This window comes from Schistocerca cancellata, chromosome 1 (assembly GCF_023864275.1).
Source record: "Schistocerca cancellata isolate TAMUIC-IGC-003103 chromosome 1, iqSchCanc2.1, whole genome shotgun sequence".
NCBI lineage: Eukaryota > Metazoa > Arthropoda > Insecta > Orthoptera > Acrididae > Schistocerca > Schistocerca cancellata.
Window position 1 is genome coordinate 695,999,816 of NC_064626.1, and position 19,816 is coordinate 696,019,631.

The following is a 19,816-nucleotide window of genomic DNA, read 5'->3' on the forward strand; positions in this document are numbered from 1 at the left end:
TATCTGTACAAACCAAGTTGATGCTGGTGCAAAGGCTGATGAGAGTGACCATAAATGGGAAATGCATTTATAATCACTCTCATTAGGTGCTGCTTTCAAGTGTCAACTTGGTTTCCTTGGGCAATATGGACAACCAGGAAGTGAAATTGTACTACATTGAGGTAATGCTTCAGTTTTCTCAGTCAAAGATCAGAGATGTAAATGAGGGAAAGGAAAATTATTCATTGTTACAATTACTGCTCTTAGCAGCTGCTAGTGTACCTTGCTAGTAACTGCTAGTGAAGCTATTGTGACGTGGAACTTCAGAGATTTAGGGAAGAGAGACACAATGTATCCTGCAAATTTTACCCTTGCTTTGAGAACTTCATCATCATTTTTTAAAGTGTCATTCATTTGTAGCCAGGCTGTTTTAAGAAACAAAATTCTTATGGTACATTACCACAATCAGCATGTGAGTTTGAAAAATAGCATAAGCAACACCAGGCAGGTGACAATGAGTGCAATTTTTCTGAAATTCTGTAACAGTTTTTGTCACCACTTACATTTAAACACTTAGATGATCTGAGAGCTACCATGCTTGCTGTTTGTCTAATAATGTACAGTGATCTGAATTGTAGGTGTAATAAGCATTGCAGTGCCAAAAGTAATAGAGAATCACACAAATGACTAATAATTATATTATAGTAATGAAAGTAGGAACACATTTAAAAAGACATTGCTAGTATTATTTCTAGCTGGCTGAGACACAAATACCTCCATTTTAAAGTATTGGACTGTAACATACATGAAATACATGGCAATGATTAAAGTTATTTTTACTTTACTCACAAAAACATCAGTAACAATGTAGAAACTGTGCAAGAATATCTCCATTACACATATAAAAATATTATTATCACCAATAGTTTAATTTTGGATAACATATTGCATTAAGTTTCTAGAAGTCAGGTTGTTCTGGTGTAGGTCTACTCTTTTCAGTTACTACAGATTGATTTCAATCCCCCCTCTCTCTAATTTCTTTTCTGAGACCCACTTACACAACCTTTGGACCATGAAAGATATATTTTACTGTTGTTCTTTCATCCTTTATAACACATGGCAATTTTGTTTTGTTGGTCATTACTAAACAATGTTCTTAAACATTTATTGCTATGTTTTTCAGTATGTATATCACAATATGCCAGACATAAAATTTCATAGTGTGCCATCCTCTTAATGATAAGAATGGGTAATTGTCAGACTGTATAGTAAACTAGTTTGAAATAGTAATTAACCAACAGTAAATATCTGCACTCAGACAGATAAGTGAGTTATATCACAGTGACTGAATATGCAAGAGTCTGCTTGAATTTCTATTGGACAATTGTTTTTACAGGATCTGATTAATTGTGGTATTAATAATGTCATTTGTTTGTTAATAGTGAGTTTAAACATAAGGAAGCCAATATTACCTAATTTTTATGATAATGGAAAACCTTAGTGAAAGATAAAAAATAGTGTTAATAAAGACAACAATGCACTATGTGAAGGAAGTATTGAATAGTCAATATAGATATGACTCAACAAGAAGTTGAACGTTATTACTCAAATTTTGAGGTTACGACCTTCAGTGATGGTTCAAAAATCTCTCTCTCTCTCTCTCTCTCTCTCTCTCTCTCTCTCTCTCTCTCTCTCTCTCTCTCTCTCTTTCTCCATGTGGTGTCCTTCCAAAGAGTCATCAGATGAATCTCCACTTGTGTTTCAGCAGATATTAGCAATTTAGTTTTGCAGTGTGTAGTAGGAGTCAGCCAAAACAAACACTGCTCATCATGTCTTTCATGCAATGGCCAGTGTTGTTTCCCATTACAAACCAAATTATTTTTAAAGCAGAATTTTATGTGTCAATTCGATTGAATGTTCCCAGATTAGTTTAGCGTGATATTTGCTTTTTGACAAGTATACACAGGGACAGTAAAACTTGAAGAATAACTTTTACTCAAGCTGCTACAGCACTGTCCCGGCCTGTGCTGACTGCTACCACCATATAGCGGTGCTACTCAGTTGCTGCTGGAATACTGGCTATTCTTCATGTTTTACTGTCCTTGTTAACACATATTGATAAAACAGATATCACAGTAGGCTAATCTGGGATTGCTCTAGTTAACATTCATGCAAAATTCTGCATAAAAATCGTTTTGTTTGTATTGGGAAACAAACCACACTTTCCATTGATATTGGGCATCACAGAAAAGACATGATGACCAGTATTTATTTGGGCTGATTCCAGCTATGCATTACAAAAACAAAATTGCAAATATATGCTGAAACATCAGAGAAAATGCACTTGAGGATTCTTAGGAGGAAGAATGGGAATTAGTGGGTGGGTGGTCATGCACATGCCCATGTGCACTCTGATGAAGGTTGTTCAGTTCAAAATTTGAGCCACAATGACCACCTTATTGTTTATGTGCCTATAAACTGCTTGAAGTTTCCTTACTTGGTGAGTAATTGTCATTATTAATACTGTTATATAAGTTTTGTGTTACCAGTTTATCATTTACTTTCCATAGTATATTTCACCAACCTCTGCTTTGTCAAATGTATCTCTGATGTAAAATTTCTTGAAGCTTTTATAATGTAATATGGTAAAGTTATTGGAGTATCTTGAAGTTAAGAGCTTTGTAGTGTCTCCTTTGTGACCCTTCTGCTTGGTCTGTTAAGTTCCTGAATGGAGTTACATGGATTTAATTGTTAATACTATCCATGTCAGTCAGTGTGTGGTGGTACAGATAATTTTCCTTATACATTTCACAGCTAAAGTAATCTAAATTGGAGATGATGGATTCTGGTCTTAAAGCTGTGAGTGTTATCTCTAGGAGGAGAATAGTGTCACACTGATGGTAGTAATTATCATCATCTCCATAAATGTTTCAGTGAAGTAGTTTTTACTGTATTCCTACATTTTATATGAAGTGCAACAATGAAGTGCATCATAATATATCTGCTATTGTGAATGAATATAAATAAAACCTAAATATGGGGCGTGTTTTTTAAGTAAGTACCATTTTGAAATTTTAAAAAAAGGCATGCTAAGATATCTCAATAATTTTATTTTTACATGAAAGCCTGTACCTTAATCTACTTTTGTACATAATTTCCATCAATATTGAGGCACTTGTCATAATGCTGTACCAGTTTTTGAATACCTTCCTCATAGAAGTCTGCCGCCTGACTTGTTAACCACTGTTTTGACTTCGTCATCATCTTGAAGACGCTGACCGCCCAGGTGTTTCTTCAAGTGCAGGAAGAGATGGTAGTCACTGGGCACAAGATCGGGGCTGTAAAGAGGATGATCTAGAGTTTCCCATCAAAAAGATGTGATGAGATCTTTGGTCTGATTCGCCACATGCGGACGGGCATTGTCTTGCAGCAAAACAATTCCCTTGCTCAACTTCCATGGACTGTTGCTTTGATTCTGGTGTGACATAGGTCACTCATGTTTAATTGCCCATAACAATTTGGCTTAAGAAATCATCACTGTCATTGTGGTACTGCTCAAGGAAAGTCAATTCACTGTCTAAACGTTTGGTTTTGTGCACATCCGTCAACATTTTCGGTACCCAACATGCGCACAATTTTTGGTAATTCAAGTGCTCGGTCACAATGCCATACAAAACACTACAAGAAACATTAGGAAAGTCATCCTGCCAGGAGGAAATCGTAAAGCGTCTGTTTTCTCTCACCTTATTGTCCACTTCCTGCACCAAACTTTCATTAACGACTCCGTTGTTCACCATCTGCATTTGTGCGGCCATCTTTAAATGCTCTCACCCACTTTCTTACCATTCCATCACTCATAGTGTTTTCTCTGTAAACTGCACAGATCTCACAATGAATATCAATCACTTTTAGGCCTTTAGCACTAAGAAATATTATAACAGCCCGTACTTCACAGTCGGCGGGACTCACGATTTTCGGAGGCATCTTAAACACTCAGTACACAACGTAAGCAAGGAAGAATCAGACTGTAATGGCGTCAGTGCATAGATTAAGGTAAAGGCTTTAATCTAAAAATAAAATTATTGAGATATCTTAGCATGTCTTTTTTTTTTTTTTTTTTTTTTTTCCCAAAACAGTACTTACTTAAAAAACACGCCTCATAGAAGCTCAGGACTGTAGTTCTCATCTAGCTGAAAAGCAGACTCTCCACCAGATGAATGACTGACATTAATGGTATCTGCTGTGCTTACTACACAGAAGATCGCAAATACACTACTGGCCATTAAAATTGCTACACAAAGAAGAAATGCAGATGATAAATGGGTATTCATTGGACAAATATATTATACTAGAACTGACATGTGATTACATTTTCACGCAATTTGGGTGCATAGATCCTGAGAAATCAGTACCCAGAACAACCACCTCTAGCTGTAATAATGGCCTTGATACGCCTGGGCATTGAGTCAAACAGAGCTTGGATGGCATGTACAGGTACAGCTTCCAATGCAGCTTCAACACGATACCACAGTTCATCAAGAGTAGTGACAGGTGTATTGTGACGAGCCAGTTGCTCGGCCACCATTGACCAGACATTTTCAATTGGTGAGAGATCTGGAGAATGTGCTGGCCAGGGCAGCAGTCAAACATTTTCTATATCCACAAAGGCCCGTACAGGACCTGCAACTTGTGGTCATGCATTATCCTGCTGAAATGTAGGGTTTCACAGGGATCAAATGAAGAGTAGAGCCATGGGTCATAACACATCTGAAATGTAACGTCTACTGTTCAAACCGCCATCAATGTGAACAAGAGGTAACCGAGACGTGTAACGAGTGGCACCCCATACCATCATGCCGGGTGATACGCCAGTATGGCGATGACAAATACACGCTTCCAATGTGCATTCACCGTGATGTCGCCAAACACGGATGTGACCATCATGATGCTGTAAACAGAACCTGGATTCATTCCAAAAAAATGATGTTTTGCCATTTGTGCACCCAGATTCGTCGTTGAGTACACCATCACAGGCACTCCTGTCTGTGATGCAGCGTCAAGGGTAACCACAGCCTTGGTCTCCGAGCTGATAGTCCTTGCTGCTCCAAACATCATCCAACTGTTCATGCAGATGGTTGTTGTCTTGCAAACGTCCCCATCTGTTGACTCAGGGATCGAGGCGTGGCTGCATGATCCATTACAGCCATGCAGATAAGATGCCTGTCATCTTGACTGCTAGTGATACGAGGCCATTGAGATCCAGCACCGTGTTCCATATTACCATCCTGAACCCACCGATTCCATATTCTGCTAACAGTCATTGGATCTCGACCAGCGCGAGCAGCAATGTAGCGATACGATAAACCACAATAGCGATAGGCTACAACATGACCTTTATCAAAGTCGGAAATGTGATGGTACGCATTTCTCCTCCTTACACGAGGCATCACAACAACGTTTCACGAGGCAACGCCGGTCAAATGCTGTTTGTGTATGAGAAATTGGTTGGAAATTTTCCTCATGTCAGCATGTTCTGGGTGTCACCACCGGCGGCAACCTTGTGTGAATGCTCTGAAAAGCTAATAATTTGCATCTTCTTCCTGTTGGTTAAATTTTATGTCTGTAGCATGTCATCTTCATGGTGTAGCAATTTTAATGGCCAGTATTGTAAGTATAGGATTTGAAATAGAATAATAGTGAACAGTAGGCCTATTGAGAATTAATTGTCCCCATATTTGCTACCTACTTAAATAGGTATCTATTTACTGTTGGATTTAAAACAGCTAAAATGAAAGTAAGGACAACTAGGCCAATGCACTTTAATGAGCTCATTTATGAAGTTGTACTGCACTGGACTTAATTTAATTAAATCTCTGTCTAGAACTAAATCCTATTGGAGCACATATTCTCACATAAAATTATTGCTGATGATTTACTTCAGTTTCTCAAGTTGCTTCAGCATAAATATTAAACCAGTGTTATAAGTAAATGAGTAGAAAATCTCTGCATACACATTTTGATAAAGACCAGAACGTGATCACATTGCTGTGGTTAGTAAAATGCTCCATTTTCAGTATTTTGGATTCAGAATTATCTTCCTTTATGTTAGTGTGCAGATAAAATTATAGTTTATTCTGCATACTCATTGTTGTCATGTGGAGTGGTGGAGAAGCAAGTAACAAGAATGTTGTAAAAAATTGATATTTGAAAGTAACCTCTCCAAATTATTGGAATTCTTATGCTGTCTTTAATACACTTCTTCCTTAATAGCATTTGTCTCTGTTGATAAAAGCCAGTTTCATATTAATTACCATTCACACAAATACAAGGTACGGAAACGGTTTCCATGTAGCTTTTGTCTCCATCTCTAGGATGCCAAGGTCTCTTACAAATGCAAGGCATGAAATTGGGAACAAACAAAAATCCAATGAAAAAAAAACCATATATTAGCCATTATTCTACAAATTGTCAGTTTATTTGTATATAGAGACTGGAAATCCCTATAGTAGCATAGTATTCACTTTAAATAAAACTTCTGTTCTAATGACAACAGTGGATATTCCTGGATAGAGCAATGTGTGAAATAAGGGATAGGTAACCACTCACCTGTAGTGGATCAATATGTAGAGCACAGTAAAACATGAAAGAAAACAGCATTCACACGTTTTTGAGACTAGCTCTTTTTCCAACAATAGTGCACTATTTTGAGACTAGCTCTTTTTCCAACAATAGTGCACTCTGTTCCACACACAACCACACAGACACTCAACAAACATTCCTATAATCCTGGCAAGTCTTGCTGTGACCACAGGAATGTGTATTTGGTTTTCTGTGTAGTTGTGTGCATGAACGTTTTCTGTTACTGAAAAAAAAGCAAGTGACCAAAAGCTGGGGTGAAAGCTGTTTTCTGTTATGGGTTACTGTGCTCTATTGTAATAGCATATGTTGTTGTTGTTGTGGTCTTCAGTCCTGAGACTGGTTTGATGCAGCTCTCCATGCTACTCTATCCTGTGCAAGCTTCTTCATCTCCCAGTACCTACTGCAACCTACATCCTTCTGAATCTGCTTAGTGTATTCATCTCTTGGTCTCCCCCTTCGATTTTTACCCTCCACGCTGCCCTCCAATACTAAATTGGTGATCCCTTGATGCCTCAGAACATGTCCTACCAACCGATCCCTTCTTCTGGTCAAGTTGTGCCACAAACTTCTCTTCTCCCCAATCCTGTTCAATACTTCCTCATTAGTTATGTGATCTACCCATCTAATCTTCAGCATTCTTCTGTAGCACCATATTTCGAAAGCTTCTATTCTCTTCTTGTCCAAACTATTTACCATCCATGTTTCACTTCCATACATGGCTACACTCCATACAAATACTTTCAGAAATGACTTCCTGACACTTAAATTTATACTCGATGTTAACAAATTTCTCTTCTTCAGAAACGCTTTCCTTGCCATTGCCAGTCTACATTATACAGATGACTGTTATCTTTTTACACTTGCTAATAAATTTCAATACATACTAAGCAAAAGGAAATAGATAAATGGCAGCTATGTTGTATAACATCAGTTTTGAAAACAGCAGCATTTCTATGAATTCTATAAGAAGCTTCTTTATGAACTTTTTAAATGACTGCCTACACAAGTAGTTTTTCACAGCTAGTGTTGTCTTTTATGTATAATATGACTCAGTGTAAATCCATAAAGGTTTCACTTAGTGTGACATCCAGAGAACGCAATTAACGAAATCAAGAGTACACGCTAGTGTACTTTTCCTGCAACAATATGCAAAGAAGAGATTATATATAGATACATGCATAACAATTCTGTATTCTAGCTGTAATTCGTTTTCTTTTCTTCTTTTTAATTGCAGAAGTAAGCATGTTACAGAATTTTTCTCTTTAATACATTTCTTTCCCTGTAAGGAAAATAATACTTAAGTCATAATTTGTAGTAGATTTTATAATGCATTAGGATATAGTATATATGCCATGTTAAACATATACTTTTAGATTTGTAAACAAATGTTTAAGTTTCTGGGGACAGAGTAAGATGAAAAGATTACAATTTCTTTCATATTTTACATTTCCAGTAAGTACAGGTATTCTCTTCCCTATCATTTAAATAGAATGGACAAAGAACATTCCCAAACTGTAATAGTACTTTTGTTTATGAAGTCTTCCAAGAAATTCTGTAATTTTTTGATTTAAGTATTTCTTTTATTCATTAACTTAAATACTTATCTTAATCTAGAAATTGAAAGAGACATTGATGTCACCACTGGTTTCTGCACCACCACCACCGCATACAGAAATGCATGTATGTTTGTTCTCCTCCCAGGCCAAGTGCTTCTATGTACTATTGATAAAAATGTAATATAAACTGTAACACACCATAAACATATATCTTCACTCCAGTAGCCTGCATTTTCAATTTCCATTATAACGAAAAACAACAGTGATAACACAATAGACTCAATGCGTATTCCAGGTGGTAGGTTGCAGAGATGAAACTCATTAGTATTTTTCTACTTACAATGTGTTTTCTTTTAAGACTATCACTTTGAATCTGCTATACTTATATTTTTATTTGAGATAGTTCTTGAATTGTAATTCAGGAGAATGTTTAAGATATCTTGTGATGGAATGGCTATTTTAGTTTCATTTTTTGATTCTATTGGAATTTACTGAACTAATGATGCAGGCAGAAATTTATCAACTTACTATCTACAGCAACAACTATGTATTTTAGGGGGTCAGGGTACGTGTATGGAGGCGGGGGGGGGGGGGGGGGGGGAGGGGGGTGAGGAGTGAGTGTAAGGTTTTACAGACATGTAATAATAGGTAACAGATAATAGTAACTGGTAACAGATCATTATTGAGGGAAGAAATGGTAAAGAATAGTACAGCTCTTAATTTCCAGAATGAATTATCACTCTACAGTGGAATGTGCACTCTTATGAAACTTCTTAGCAGATTAAAGCTGCATGCCAGACCAGGAACCTACGTTTCACATCTTGGTTGGAGCCCCAGTTTGGAAACAGTTTCAAACTGCAAGGAAGTTTCAACTGTTAATTTGTTTGAAAGTGATACTGTGAGATAATCTCATGATTATGCCGTGGCTTCCACAAGGTAAATATTACACAATGCATGAATATAATGTTACAGCCTGATCATCAATAGCATAGTACATAAGCTCTCCATTAGAATACACTCAGTTATATGTGAAGGTCAGAATTTCTTAGTTCCCATTAATTTTGTAAGATGGTATATTTTCTGATTTGAACATAATGACAATGATAGCAGAAAACAATTTTTTCATCTCATTCAGTATCTTGCACGAAGTAACTTGCTGATTGCAGTACCAATCACATGAAAAGACATACAGTAAATTGGATATTCAGGACATTTTCTTGTCACATAGCAGAATCAATTTAGTAGCTTGCTTTTTGTTTGAACAGAGGAATAATTTTCCCAAAGAAGCTCCTGAAGATGAGATGATTTATAGGAAGCATCTGGCTCCAGAGTCTGGATCCTCTGCGACATATTGTATATTTATCCATCAAGAAATGGTATCAGTTACCAAGAGGCATTTTTGCTGTTCCCAAAAGCAGAATGATGGTCAGTGTGGAAGGCACCATTTGGATGCAGATTCTAAAATGAGACTTTTGTATTCGTGTAATATGGATAGTCCTAAGTAGATTCCACTGTGATAAGAGATAGACTATAATCTGACTGAGGTTGCACCAGCAATTGATACACGATGGCCATTTTGGCAAGATGAGTTTCCCACCAAATATGCCCAACACACAGAGCATATCTATTCACTCTTACCTTATATCATTATGATTACTCTCCAGTTCACACTTGAGAGTTTGGCAGAGGCTTCATGGAACCTCTTTCAGACTATTTCTCGACCATTTCACTCATTAATTGCATGTGGAAAAATTGAACAGTTAAATCTCTCTGTGGGAGCTCTGATGTCTCTTGTTTTATTTTATGTATGTATGTGAGAGCCAACAAAATATTTTGACATTTTGGATTGTTTGTTTGACCCTCAGAAGATGATGTCTGATATGGGTGTAGCATGACACAACTTAGTTTCAAAAATTGTGCAGTCAACTTTCCTGACTTCACTCACAGAGCAACATACTGTTTATGAATAACTACTTAGAAATGAAGTGATATAATGAGCCCATTTTTACAAATCAGTCCTCAAATATTAGAACAGCATAATAGCAATTTTATTTATGACATCCTTTGCTTATCAAATAAGGCACTGAAATTCATTGTTGGACCATGAATTTATTTGGACTCAATTTCAGGCAGTACATTTTTCAGTTTCACGTAGCAGATCAAATGGCTAAACTGAAGTGGGAATATTGGAACCATAAAGTTCTCTTGTAATAAATCACAGAACATTGAAAGTAGTATTTTTTCTCCAAAGCCTTGAAATCAAATGTTGAACTGCTGTTGATCACATACATACAGTGATTTACTGTAAAGTGTTCAAGTCTTTGTCTGTTTTAAATACCAAATAATATTACTTTCTTGTACTTGCTGAGATTCATTCATTATTGTTTCACTTGTTTTGAGACTAATGGCCCACTTAATATAGTGTTTGACATTGATATGTAAACATTATTTATGACTGAATATGAATCAAAAGGCTACTGTTAACTGTTGGATATTCATTCACAAATGACATAATATGCTTGATATCTGTCTTAACTTGGGCTAAATTCCAATGTAATTGACAAAAATATTGTAACTTACACTAAGTTTTAAAATTAATGCCCATTTCACTATAAACCACTTGAACACAGTGCATATGACGTGATTTACCACTCAGACACAATATGTACAAATAATTTACATTAAGTGGATTGTGCAGGCATACATTGTACACCAGGCACTAATACAAGAGGTGGACAAAAATATGCAAACACAAGGAGAAATACATACTTGAACATTACTGCAGATGGTAGCCAAGCCTGCAGGTTGCAGTGCTGAATTTGAGGACAAATGGCACCTGTGCAATGTTCTCAATATGTTGCAAGTGCCGTTGTGATCAGCACAATGTTATGTGTAGTTGTGAGTGCATTAGGTTGTAGCTCAGTGCATTCGAAAATACACAAATTGATGGTGCTTGTATGGTGAGTGCTTCTATAATCAAGGTAACCAAAATGTTTGGTGTTTTGACAGTCACTGTATTGAAGAGTTATACTGCGTACACCAAAACTGGAAAAAAATCATCTCCTAAGTTATGGTGTGGATGAAAGTGCTTGTTGAGTGAACATGATGGACAGTCATTGAAGAGGATTTGTGATGAAAAATGAGTATGACAGCTGCAAAGTCACTGCAGAACCAAATGCTACACTTAACAAACCCAATGAGGACCAGAACAACACAAATGGAGATCTGTAATCAGGGAATTGCAGGGTGAGCAGGAATTGCAAAACCACTCATCAGTGATGCAAATGTCCATAACAGGAAAACATGGTGCTGAAGCTATATTATCTGGACTATGGAGCAATGCAAGAAATTCATTTGGTTGGATGAGGCTTGTTTCATAACTGTTTCATACTGAAGTTATGTCCCAAGAGTGAAGTACACTGGGGGGCTTACCAATGATTGTGGCAGTTATATCATGGTATTCTATGGGTTCCATGGTTACTCTGCAAAGTTGCATTACTGCCAAGTATTATGTGACCATTTTGGTTGACCAGGTCCATCCCACGGTACAATGTTTGTCCCCAATGGTGGTGCTGTATTCCAAGATGACAGAGCCCCTGTTCACACAACTTGTATTGTCCAAGACTGGTTTTGTGAGCATGAGGATGATTTGTTGCCTCTCCCCTGGCCAGCACAGCCACTAGACCTCAATGATATTGAGCCTTTGTGGTCTGCTTTGGAGAGAAGGAAATCCGATTGCTATCCACCTCTCTCATCATTACCTGAACTTGTCACTATTTTGCAGGAAGAATGGTGTAAGATTCCATTGAAAACTATACAGGATCTGTATTTTTTTATTCTGAGATGAGTGGAAGCTGTTGTGAATGTCAATCGGTTTCCTGCACTGTATTAAGTATGGTGATGTGTTTTTGGTGTTTCCATATTTCTGCCCACCCCTGCACATTTGTACTGCTTTATTTCAGTCAAGATGTGGCAGCTGTGCTAAGAGAATGTAATGTGATTTTATGTTACATGTGTTCTTGCAGTAAAGGAAACCAAGAAGATGTTTAGAAAAGATATTAAAATTAAGTGAGAAGTGCTCATGGAAGGCACATATTCAGCTCAAAAGATTTCACAACTAATGGGTAGCTAATTGGCATGGCCCTTCTTTCTAACCTTTCACAGCCTAACCCTCTTTCACCCTTGAGTGAGGAAGGAACTAACAGTTCTGAAACTTAAAATGATTATTTCATCTTTTTCTGTTTCTAATGGCAATAATTAGAAGTATTTTATCCATGAAAGTAAGTTAAGACTCTTAATTTGTGGTAAAGTAATTTATTCATTCATCAAAATTCTACTTCATTATTGTATATCCTGGAACACTTACTAAGATAAATATCAATTTGCCTTAATAATCTTTAATTATCTAAATCTATCAAACTGGTTTACGTTTTTGATGTAACAAGTACTTTGTTCAAGCATTACTTCTTCAAAAAAGTAAAATGAATAATAATTTATTTTACTTGCAGTAGAATTTAGCCTTTACCCTGTATCCTGATCAACATGAAATATTTAGTTATACTGAGACAGATTTGGAAGTTAGACACCATCCATATTCGACCACAAAAAATTAAGAGAAACAGTAATACCCATCTTAAGAAAGACATTACACTGAAGTCTCAATACACTTTGTGAAACAACAAATAGAAATATAAGTACCCTGTGGGTTTATATAAACACCATAAATATACATGCATGAACCATGAGTGATATTATCTCTAGAAGTATTACCAAAATACTCCACAATCTTTCCACTTAGTCAATGCTATTATACGTGATGATTTAAGCATTACACATCTTCATTAAAATTCCTGAGGCCATGCTGGCTTTTCTTATTGAGTTGATATTTTTGTAAATTAATGGGAAATAATTTAATTTGTTAACACATGCAATTTTGTTTGAACCAAGAAGAAATGTTCTATTTTGTGAGAATTTGTTATGTTGTATATAGTGAATCTTTCATTTTCTTAAAATAAGGGATGAACTAGTTAATGGAAGACAATTGATGTACCAAGTAATTGTGAACACATCTCTAAATACAATATTGGCTAGTTTGAGAATATCCTTAGATTGTAAGCTGTAATATTCCTTTGGTTTTTAATGTGGAAGAAACAGGTAAAAAGATCTCTGAACAACAGGCATAGATATTCACATATTTTGATGTTCTTCATCTTGCATTGAGAAAATGAGGTCACATTAATTGCCGTACATGGCGTAAAATTATTCAAGCTCAATAGTTTTAAGGATTGTCATTTTAGTGACGTTTTATTTGCTGACACAGTTGCATGTAAATTGTGAGATAACCTATTTCAGTGTACACAACCATTTTCAGGTCAATTTTCACTACGAGGTGATACAGTAGAATTGCAACTGTAACAGATGAGGTTGTCAAGACAACAGATTTAGAAGATGATTGAGTAACTGGAAACACTTTGTCTTAGAAATAACATGCAACTATGATGGCAGATAAATTGTCATTAAAAAACAGAGGTTGCTGATTTGTCTGGCCAATATGTGTCCACTAATTAGAATGGTATTCCTAGATCATCTGATTCAAAGACATATGTTTAATATGTCATTACACTGCTTTGCTGATTGGTCCTCCAGTAATTTTAATTTTCTGATTTTATAAATGATCACACACTGTTCCACTAGAGTGTAGTATTTATGACTTTCTAATTTCGTGGTGAAATGGTACAAAATTTCACAGCATATAGTTTCAAATAATACTTATAAGTTATCAGTGCTTTTCTGGAGTAAATTCATGGGTTATTTACTTTGAGCTGTTCTTATAAATAAGATAATAGCATAATTTAGTAAACATGTTTAATTAATAAAGAGGTAGAGTCCAAAGAAATTTCAATGATGTTTAATAAAATATTAACCATGCAGCCATGAAGTACATAATGTACAATCTGGATGAGAAAAACAGTCCCTGAATATGTAAATCCTACCTATTATGTTTGTCACAGAACATATATAGATCCTACATATTACGTTCACTTAAGAATTATCAAAGAACAAAACACATAACAGATCTAAAGTAGTGTTTTCAAGCCAGAGGCACTTGCAGAGAAAAATGTCATGTGCAAAACTTTTGTAAAGCAGTTAATTATTAGGTTCAAAAGAACTATAACTTAAGTTTTCTCAGAAATGTCATCTACGCAAACCACTGGAGTTGCTGTTTTGTCGGATATACTATGATCGTGGTACAGTAAAAGCAGTGAATGATGATTCCCTGCACCATCATAGTTAACCCTCAAGACAGTTGCTGTTTTTCTGAGACCTAACTTTGTTTGAACCACGGTATTACATCCATCCTTTTCCTTCCTTTAGATTGCCATTGACATCCCTCCCTCCTACACATCCAAAAATTCTTTCTGTAATATTAGTAAGGCAGGAAATCCATTATGCACAAATTTTGGTGATACAATTGTTATGTATATAGGACACACGACAATTCCTTAATGCAGCCCTATTAAGTGCAGTTACATCTTTAATGTAGGGCAACTGTTAACTACTTTTGGCAGTTCAAAGTTGCTCTTTGGATGTGATATATTCTTAGATTTTTGTAACAAGTGACACTAGCTAGATACTTTTTATTTTACATTAGAAGAGGTATAGGCTACTAGGATTTTACTGTCAATATCTAGCATGTATTTGTGGTCTGATATGTGTAGTGATTTGGATGCATGCTCTGATTTCAGTAGCTACCACCTAAAGTTAATCATCGAACTAACTGAAACATTCTTTGGGTTTTGTTTTTTGCTAGTTCTTGTGGGTGAATCTCAAGTTTTCTTGCTGCATATTTTTTTAACAGTCAAACATATTTTATTAAAACAATTTGAACTCATTTACTCAGGTTTATCACTCAATATTTCCCAAAAACAAATTTTATTTCATAAAAAAATATGATTTTAATTTATAGTTATCTCTTTCTTTAGTTTTCTGTAACCTAAAGAAGTGTATAAACTAATTCTGCAATCTGAATGTTGCAGGTCCCGGGCAATCTGATATGTAAGACAGGAATGACATTGGAACCGTGTCTGAAGTGAAACATGGTAGTTCTCAACATCCACTGGAACAAATTGTTGCTTGTTAGCATATTTTAAGTTATCTAAGGATGTTGTACTGAAGTGTACTTACCACAATAATGCTTTTCACTTGTTTGACTTTTTATTATTTCTTGTACCATAATGCTTGAATAAGGATGTTGTTTAAACTTTACATATGTAAAGCTTCTTGTCTGAGCATTGTTCAGGGGTTTATAACTCATGAGTTATGTGTGAAGCACTTGCTATAATCTGTGCACTCAATGAAGGAAAATTTTCTGTGTAAATAATTTACAGTTTACCAACTATGAGGACAGCCAAACACAGTCATTATAAACATAATTGTCAGAACAAGGACATCATTCTGACTGCTGTGGATAGTTACATGATGAAATAACATAAAGTGAAATTCTATGAGAAATCACTTATAGAGTGTATTGTATTTAATATACTATCCATAAGAAATAAACAAATGCTACATAAATTTTCAGATAAATTTATAAGATAACTCAATAAAGACTTAGAATTTTGCTTTGATCTGCAGATTGCAGGGAACAGCGTGTTAGACAGTTTGAACTCATATAAAGGGCAGATCAGTGCACAAAAAAAATTTTGACATTTACTGTCACCTCAAATTTATGATACTCATGTAAAAGGAGTGGAAGGAAAAACTGTGATTGCTATTAGTGATAAACATAACACTATCATTTTGTTATTTCTCCTGTAGTAAAATGCTTTGTAATGTAGTCCAGAGTGTGTGTATAGCCATAATATAAGAAGAATTCAGTTCCTTACTAACAAAAATGTTGCAAAGAAAGAGATTGCTCAGAACATTGAAAACTTTTAGAGCTATTTCCTTTCTTTTTCTTAAAAAAAAGTGTAACAAATGTTCAACTCTGCTAAGCAATTGTAAATTTGGATCAGTCCATGATCTACTACATCTCTGACACTGAGCTGCAGTGAGCCACAGTGTAAGAAGAAAAACCTATCCCTCAATTTGGTTTTACACTATATACATGTATATACGTTTGTGTAAAATTTTTATTTGCTATCTTCTTAGTTTCAGAATGATACATAATATTTATGTCACAACATGTTCTTAGATAAAAATGCAGAAAATGCAGTTTTATCTATTTTTACTCAGATGAAAGTCTTCCTAACGTCATATATTTGTAAGGTATGATATCCTCAGATACTGGTCCCTCTGATGCTTCAAAACTTGTGAGACTCATATGAGGACATTGAGGAGCTCAGACACTTGTAATGACATGTCATAAGATGTTGTACAACAGAAATTTAGTAATATACCTCTGTAAATTCTGCAATAAAATAGTATCATAGTCCAGTCTCCCATAAAACATTAGGCTTTTAGAAAACTATGTTTTCTCTTTAATTTTTGCTCTACTCCCAATGCTAAGTTATACATTATACTTATCCACAGTGATATTTTTCCATGAAAATATTATTTTTCAAGTAAATTTAGCAACATTTAGTTTTATTCAGGCTGAAAGATATAGACATATCAGAGAAGGCTGTGACTGAATGCAATTTAGTTGTCTGCAAATCTGTTGGAGAAACATGACAGGCACTATTGGTAGTATATTTTATCAGTGAGTAGTATTGCAACATCTTCTGTAAAGTTCTGTAACATATTAAATCCAAGGAAGTAGATAGTTTTCTCCAGTTATTTCATACTATGTATGCAGGATTAGATGATAAATCAATTTTCTTACTGGACTATTTTATGCCACTGAGTATTAACACAGGAACAAATTATTTGTAGGACAATATGATGACAATAAGCAGGATTACATTGTCAGAGCCTTGAGGTAGGGTTTTTGTATTATGAAGGTTGACAAAATTTGGGTAATGTCGAATATGAATTATACACACAATAAACTGTGCTTCTTTTATTGTTAAAGAACAAAATATTGCTCTGTATAATGTGGATTTTAAGTCACAATAAAACTTTTGTTTTTATTTTAGTAATTAATGTGTGTTTCCTTTTTTCAAAAAAACATTTTTCAGAAGTAATTCAAAGACAATATTTCACCTCAGACATTATTACAATTATATAACATCATCTATAACTTCCAAAAGGAATGAATGAATCAAAACTAAATAACACTCATTATCAAGTTTTTAACATGTATTCATTCCAAAATTATACATTGTATAGCACCCACAATGCATATTAGAGACATTTGTGTCCTCACAAGCAATTCATTGCAAACTAACAATCTGCAATTGTTGACACATCAATGTACAAACTTTATTACTTTTATGATACATCTGATTTTTCTTATGCAAATAATTATCTTCTGCAGCAATTGGTGTTTGTTTATAAGAAAAAAATCTTTTATTTTAGTAGCTTGAAACTGTCATAGTCTTTTAGTTGCTATGTTCACATGGTTTATCCAGAAGAATTCATCACCATCAGCAACTAGACTTCCACTCATTAGTCATCAGCCATATACGACATTTGTTCAAAAAATCTGGAACTTAGTCCACAAAATTTTTCTATGCTCACCTTTTACTTATTGTGCATGGTCTCCTTTGAAATACTCTCCTCCGCAACTGATGCACTGCTCCCTGTGCTGTTTCCATGTCTGGAAGCAGTTTTGGTATGCCTCTTGCTGTATCACGCAAAGCGCCCTCTGTGAATTTCCTTTTATCTTGTCTATCATTGCAACTCTTCATCCTTTAATGGGGGTTTTCAACTTTGGAAGTAAAGAAAGGTCTGCAGGCACCAGGTCTGGAGAGTACAGAGGTTGAAGCAGCACAGTGATTTTGCTCATTGTGTAATAGTCACACAACAACAGAGATGAAGGTGTAGATGCGTTGTCATGGTGCAATAGCCATGAATTGTCTTGCCACATTTTAGGCCATTGCCTTCTCACGTATTCTCACAGGTGTCACAACACATCCCTATAATACCATCAGTTAACATTTTGTCCCTGTGGCATGGATTCATAATGACCATGATGAACTAATTGTTCAAAGTCAAAGAAAAGTATCAGCATGGCTTTGATATTTTACCTGAGCTGACGAGTTTTCTTTAGTCTTGGAGAACCTTTCCCAACCCATTGTGAAGACTGAACCTTGGTCTCAGCATCATAACCATAGATCCATGTCACATCACCAATTATGATTCTCTTAAGGAACATCTCATTTTCATTTGCGCAATTCGAAAATTCTTCACAGACTGCAAGACGATGATCTTTCTCTTCTTGACTCATGAGGCATGGGACAAACTTGGCAGCAACACAATGCATTCCAAGATACTGTGCCAGAATTTCATGACATGATCTACCTGAAATGTTACATTCTTCTACAACTTCTGGGACAGTCAACCTTTGATTGGCACGCACAGTTTCATTGACATTCCAGACATGAGCATTGTTGATAGACATTGAAGGACCTTCTGAACAAGGAACAAGGATCATCTTTAACTTTCGTCCAGCCTCCAGCCATTTATAAATGACATGAAACATTCATAACATTGACTACAGCTTAAGCAGACATTCCCATAGGCCTTCACCATCATTAGGTGTGTCTCTATAAAGGTTTTCTTGAGTTTCATGCTAAATTTAATACAGATAAGTTGCTCCTCTATCTCTACTGTCTTGAAATTTGCAAGCTGTGTGACCAATAACTAACAGATATATATCAATGAATCTTTCAGCAGTTACACATTAAACACAGGTGTGTGGAGGGATGCCAAGTGCATTTCGCTCAAACACATCATTGGCAAGAAGTTATGAATGTTCTGGAATTTTTTGAACAGACCTTGTTCATCCATCTTGCTCCTGCATGTTTTCAATTTCACCTGTCCAAATTCCAATAGTTTATCACATCAGTCTTTTCTTATTTATTAGAATGCACAGTTAGTTGGGATAAATAAATAGCACCTTATAGTACGGATATGCCTCAGTGGCAATCAGTTAGAATAATTAATGACTCCAGGACAAATGTTGTTAAAAATAGTTTACAGGAGATGGCCGGGATATAAGTTATAATGAAACAAATGCTAACATAAAATTTAATTTTTAAAAATTTATTTATTCATCCTGTAAATCTCTACAAAGTATTGGATGTTATTTGCACACGAGAATGCACACAGTCACAAACACACAAATACAAGTTACGTATAACCTAAACATTTATTTTAAAAGCACAATAAATTAATTCTATTTCATCCTACTTTATCAGCAGTAGCAATTTTTGCACATTCTTGCTCTAAGACTGTTGTACTTAAGATGGTTTAAAAATTCTGGCGCTGAAAGGAAGGAGTGATGTAATAAGAATTCTCTTAGCAATGTATGAAACAGTGGAAATGAAACAATAAATTTTATTTTGCATGGCAGACTATCGTACATTTTTAGTGGAGGTTTTAAAGGCTGTTGTCCTTACTGACTGGATGCAGAGCTTGTCATTTTGCCTGGTATTATTTTCATGTATATTAAAGTTTTTATCCATCCTTTAGAAATTCTTCCTCACATACTTACAAGTTTCTAGAATATAAAGACAGGTGAGAGGGGGTTTGAAAAC

General features: G+C 35.4%; 1 protein-coding gene across 1 annotated transcript in view; it reads left to right on the plus strand.

The window, feature by feature from the left end:
• Positions 1–17,254, plus strand: part of LOC126184504 (uncharacterized) — a 747,836-nt gene extending 730,582 nt beyond the window's left edge. The window contains exon 15 of the mRNA XM_049926899.1: positions 15,212–17,254. The gene's annotated coding sequence lies outside the window, so the exon portion shown is untranslated. The remainder of the gene's footprint in view (positions 1–15,211) is intronic.
• Positions 17,255–19,816: the final 2,562 nt, after the last annotated feature.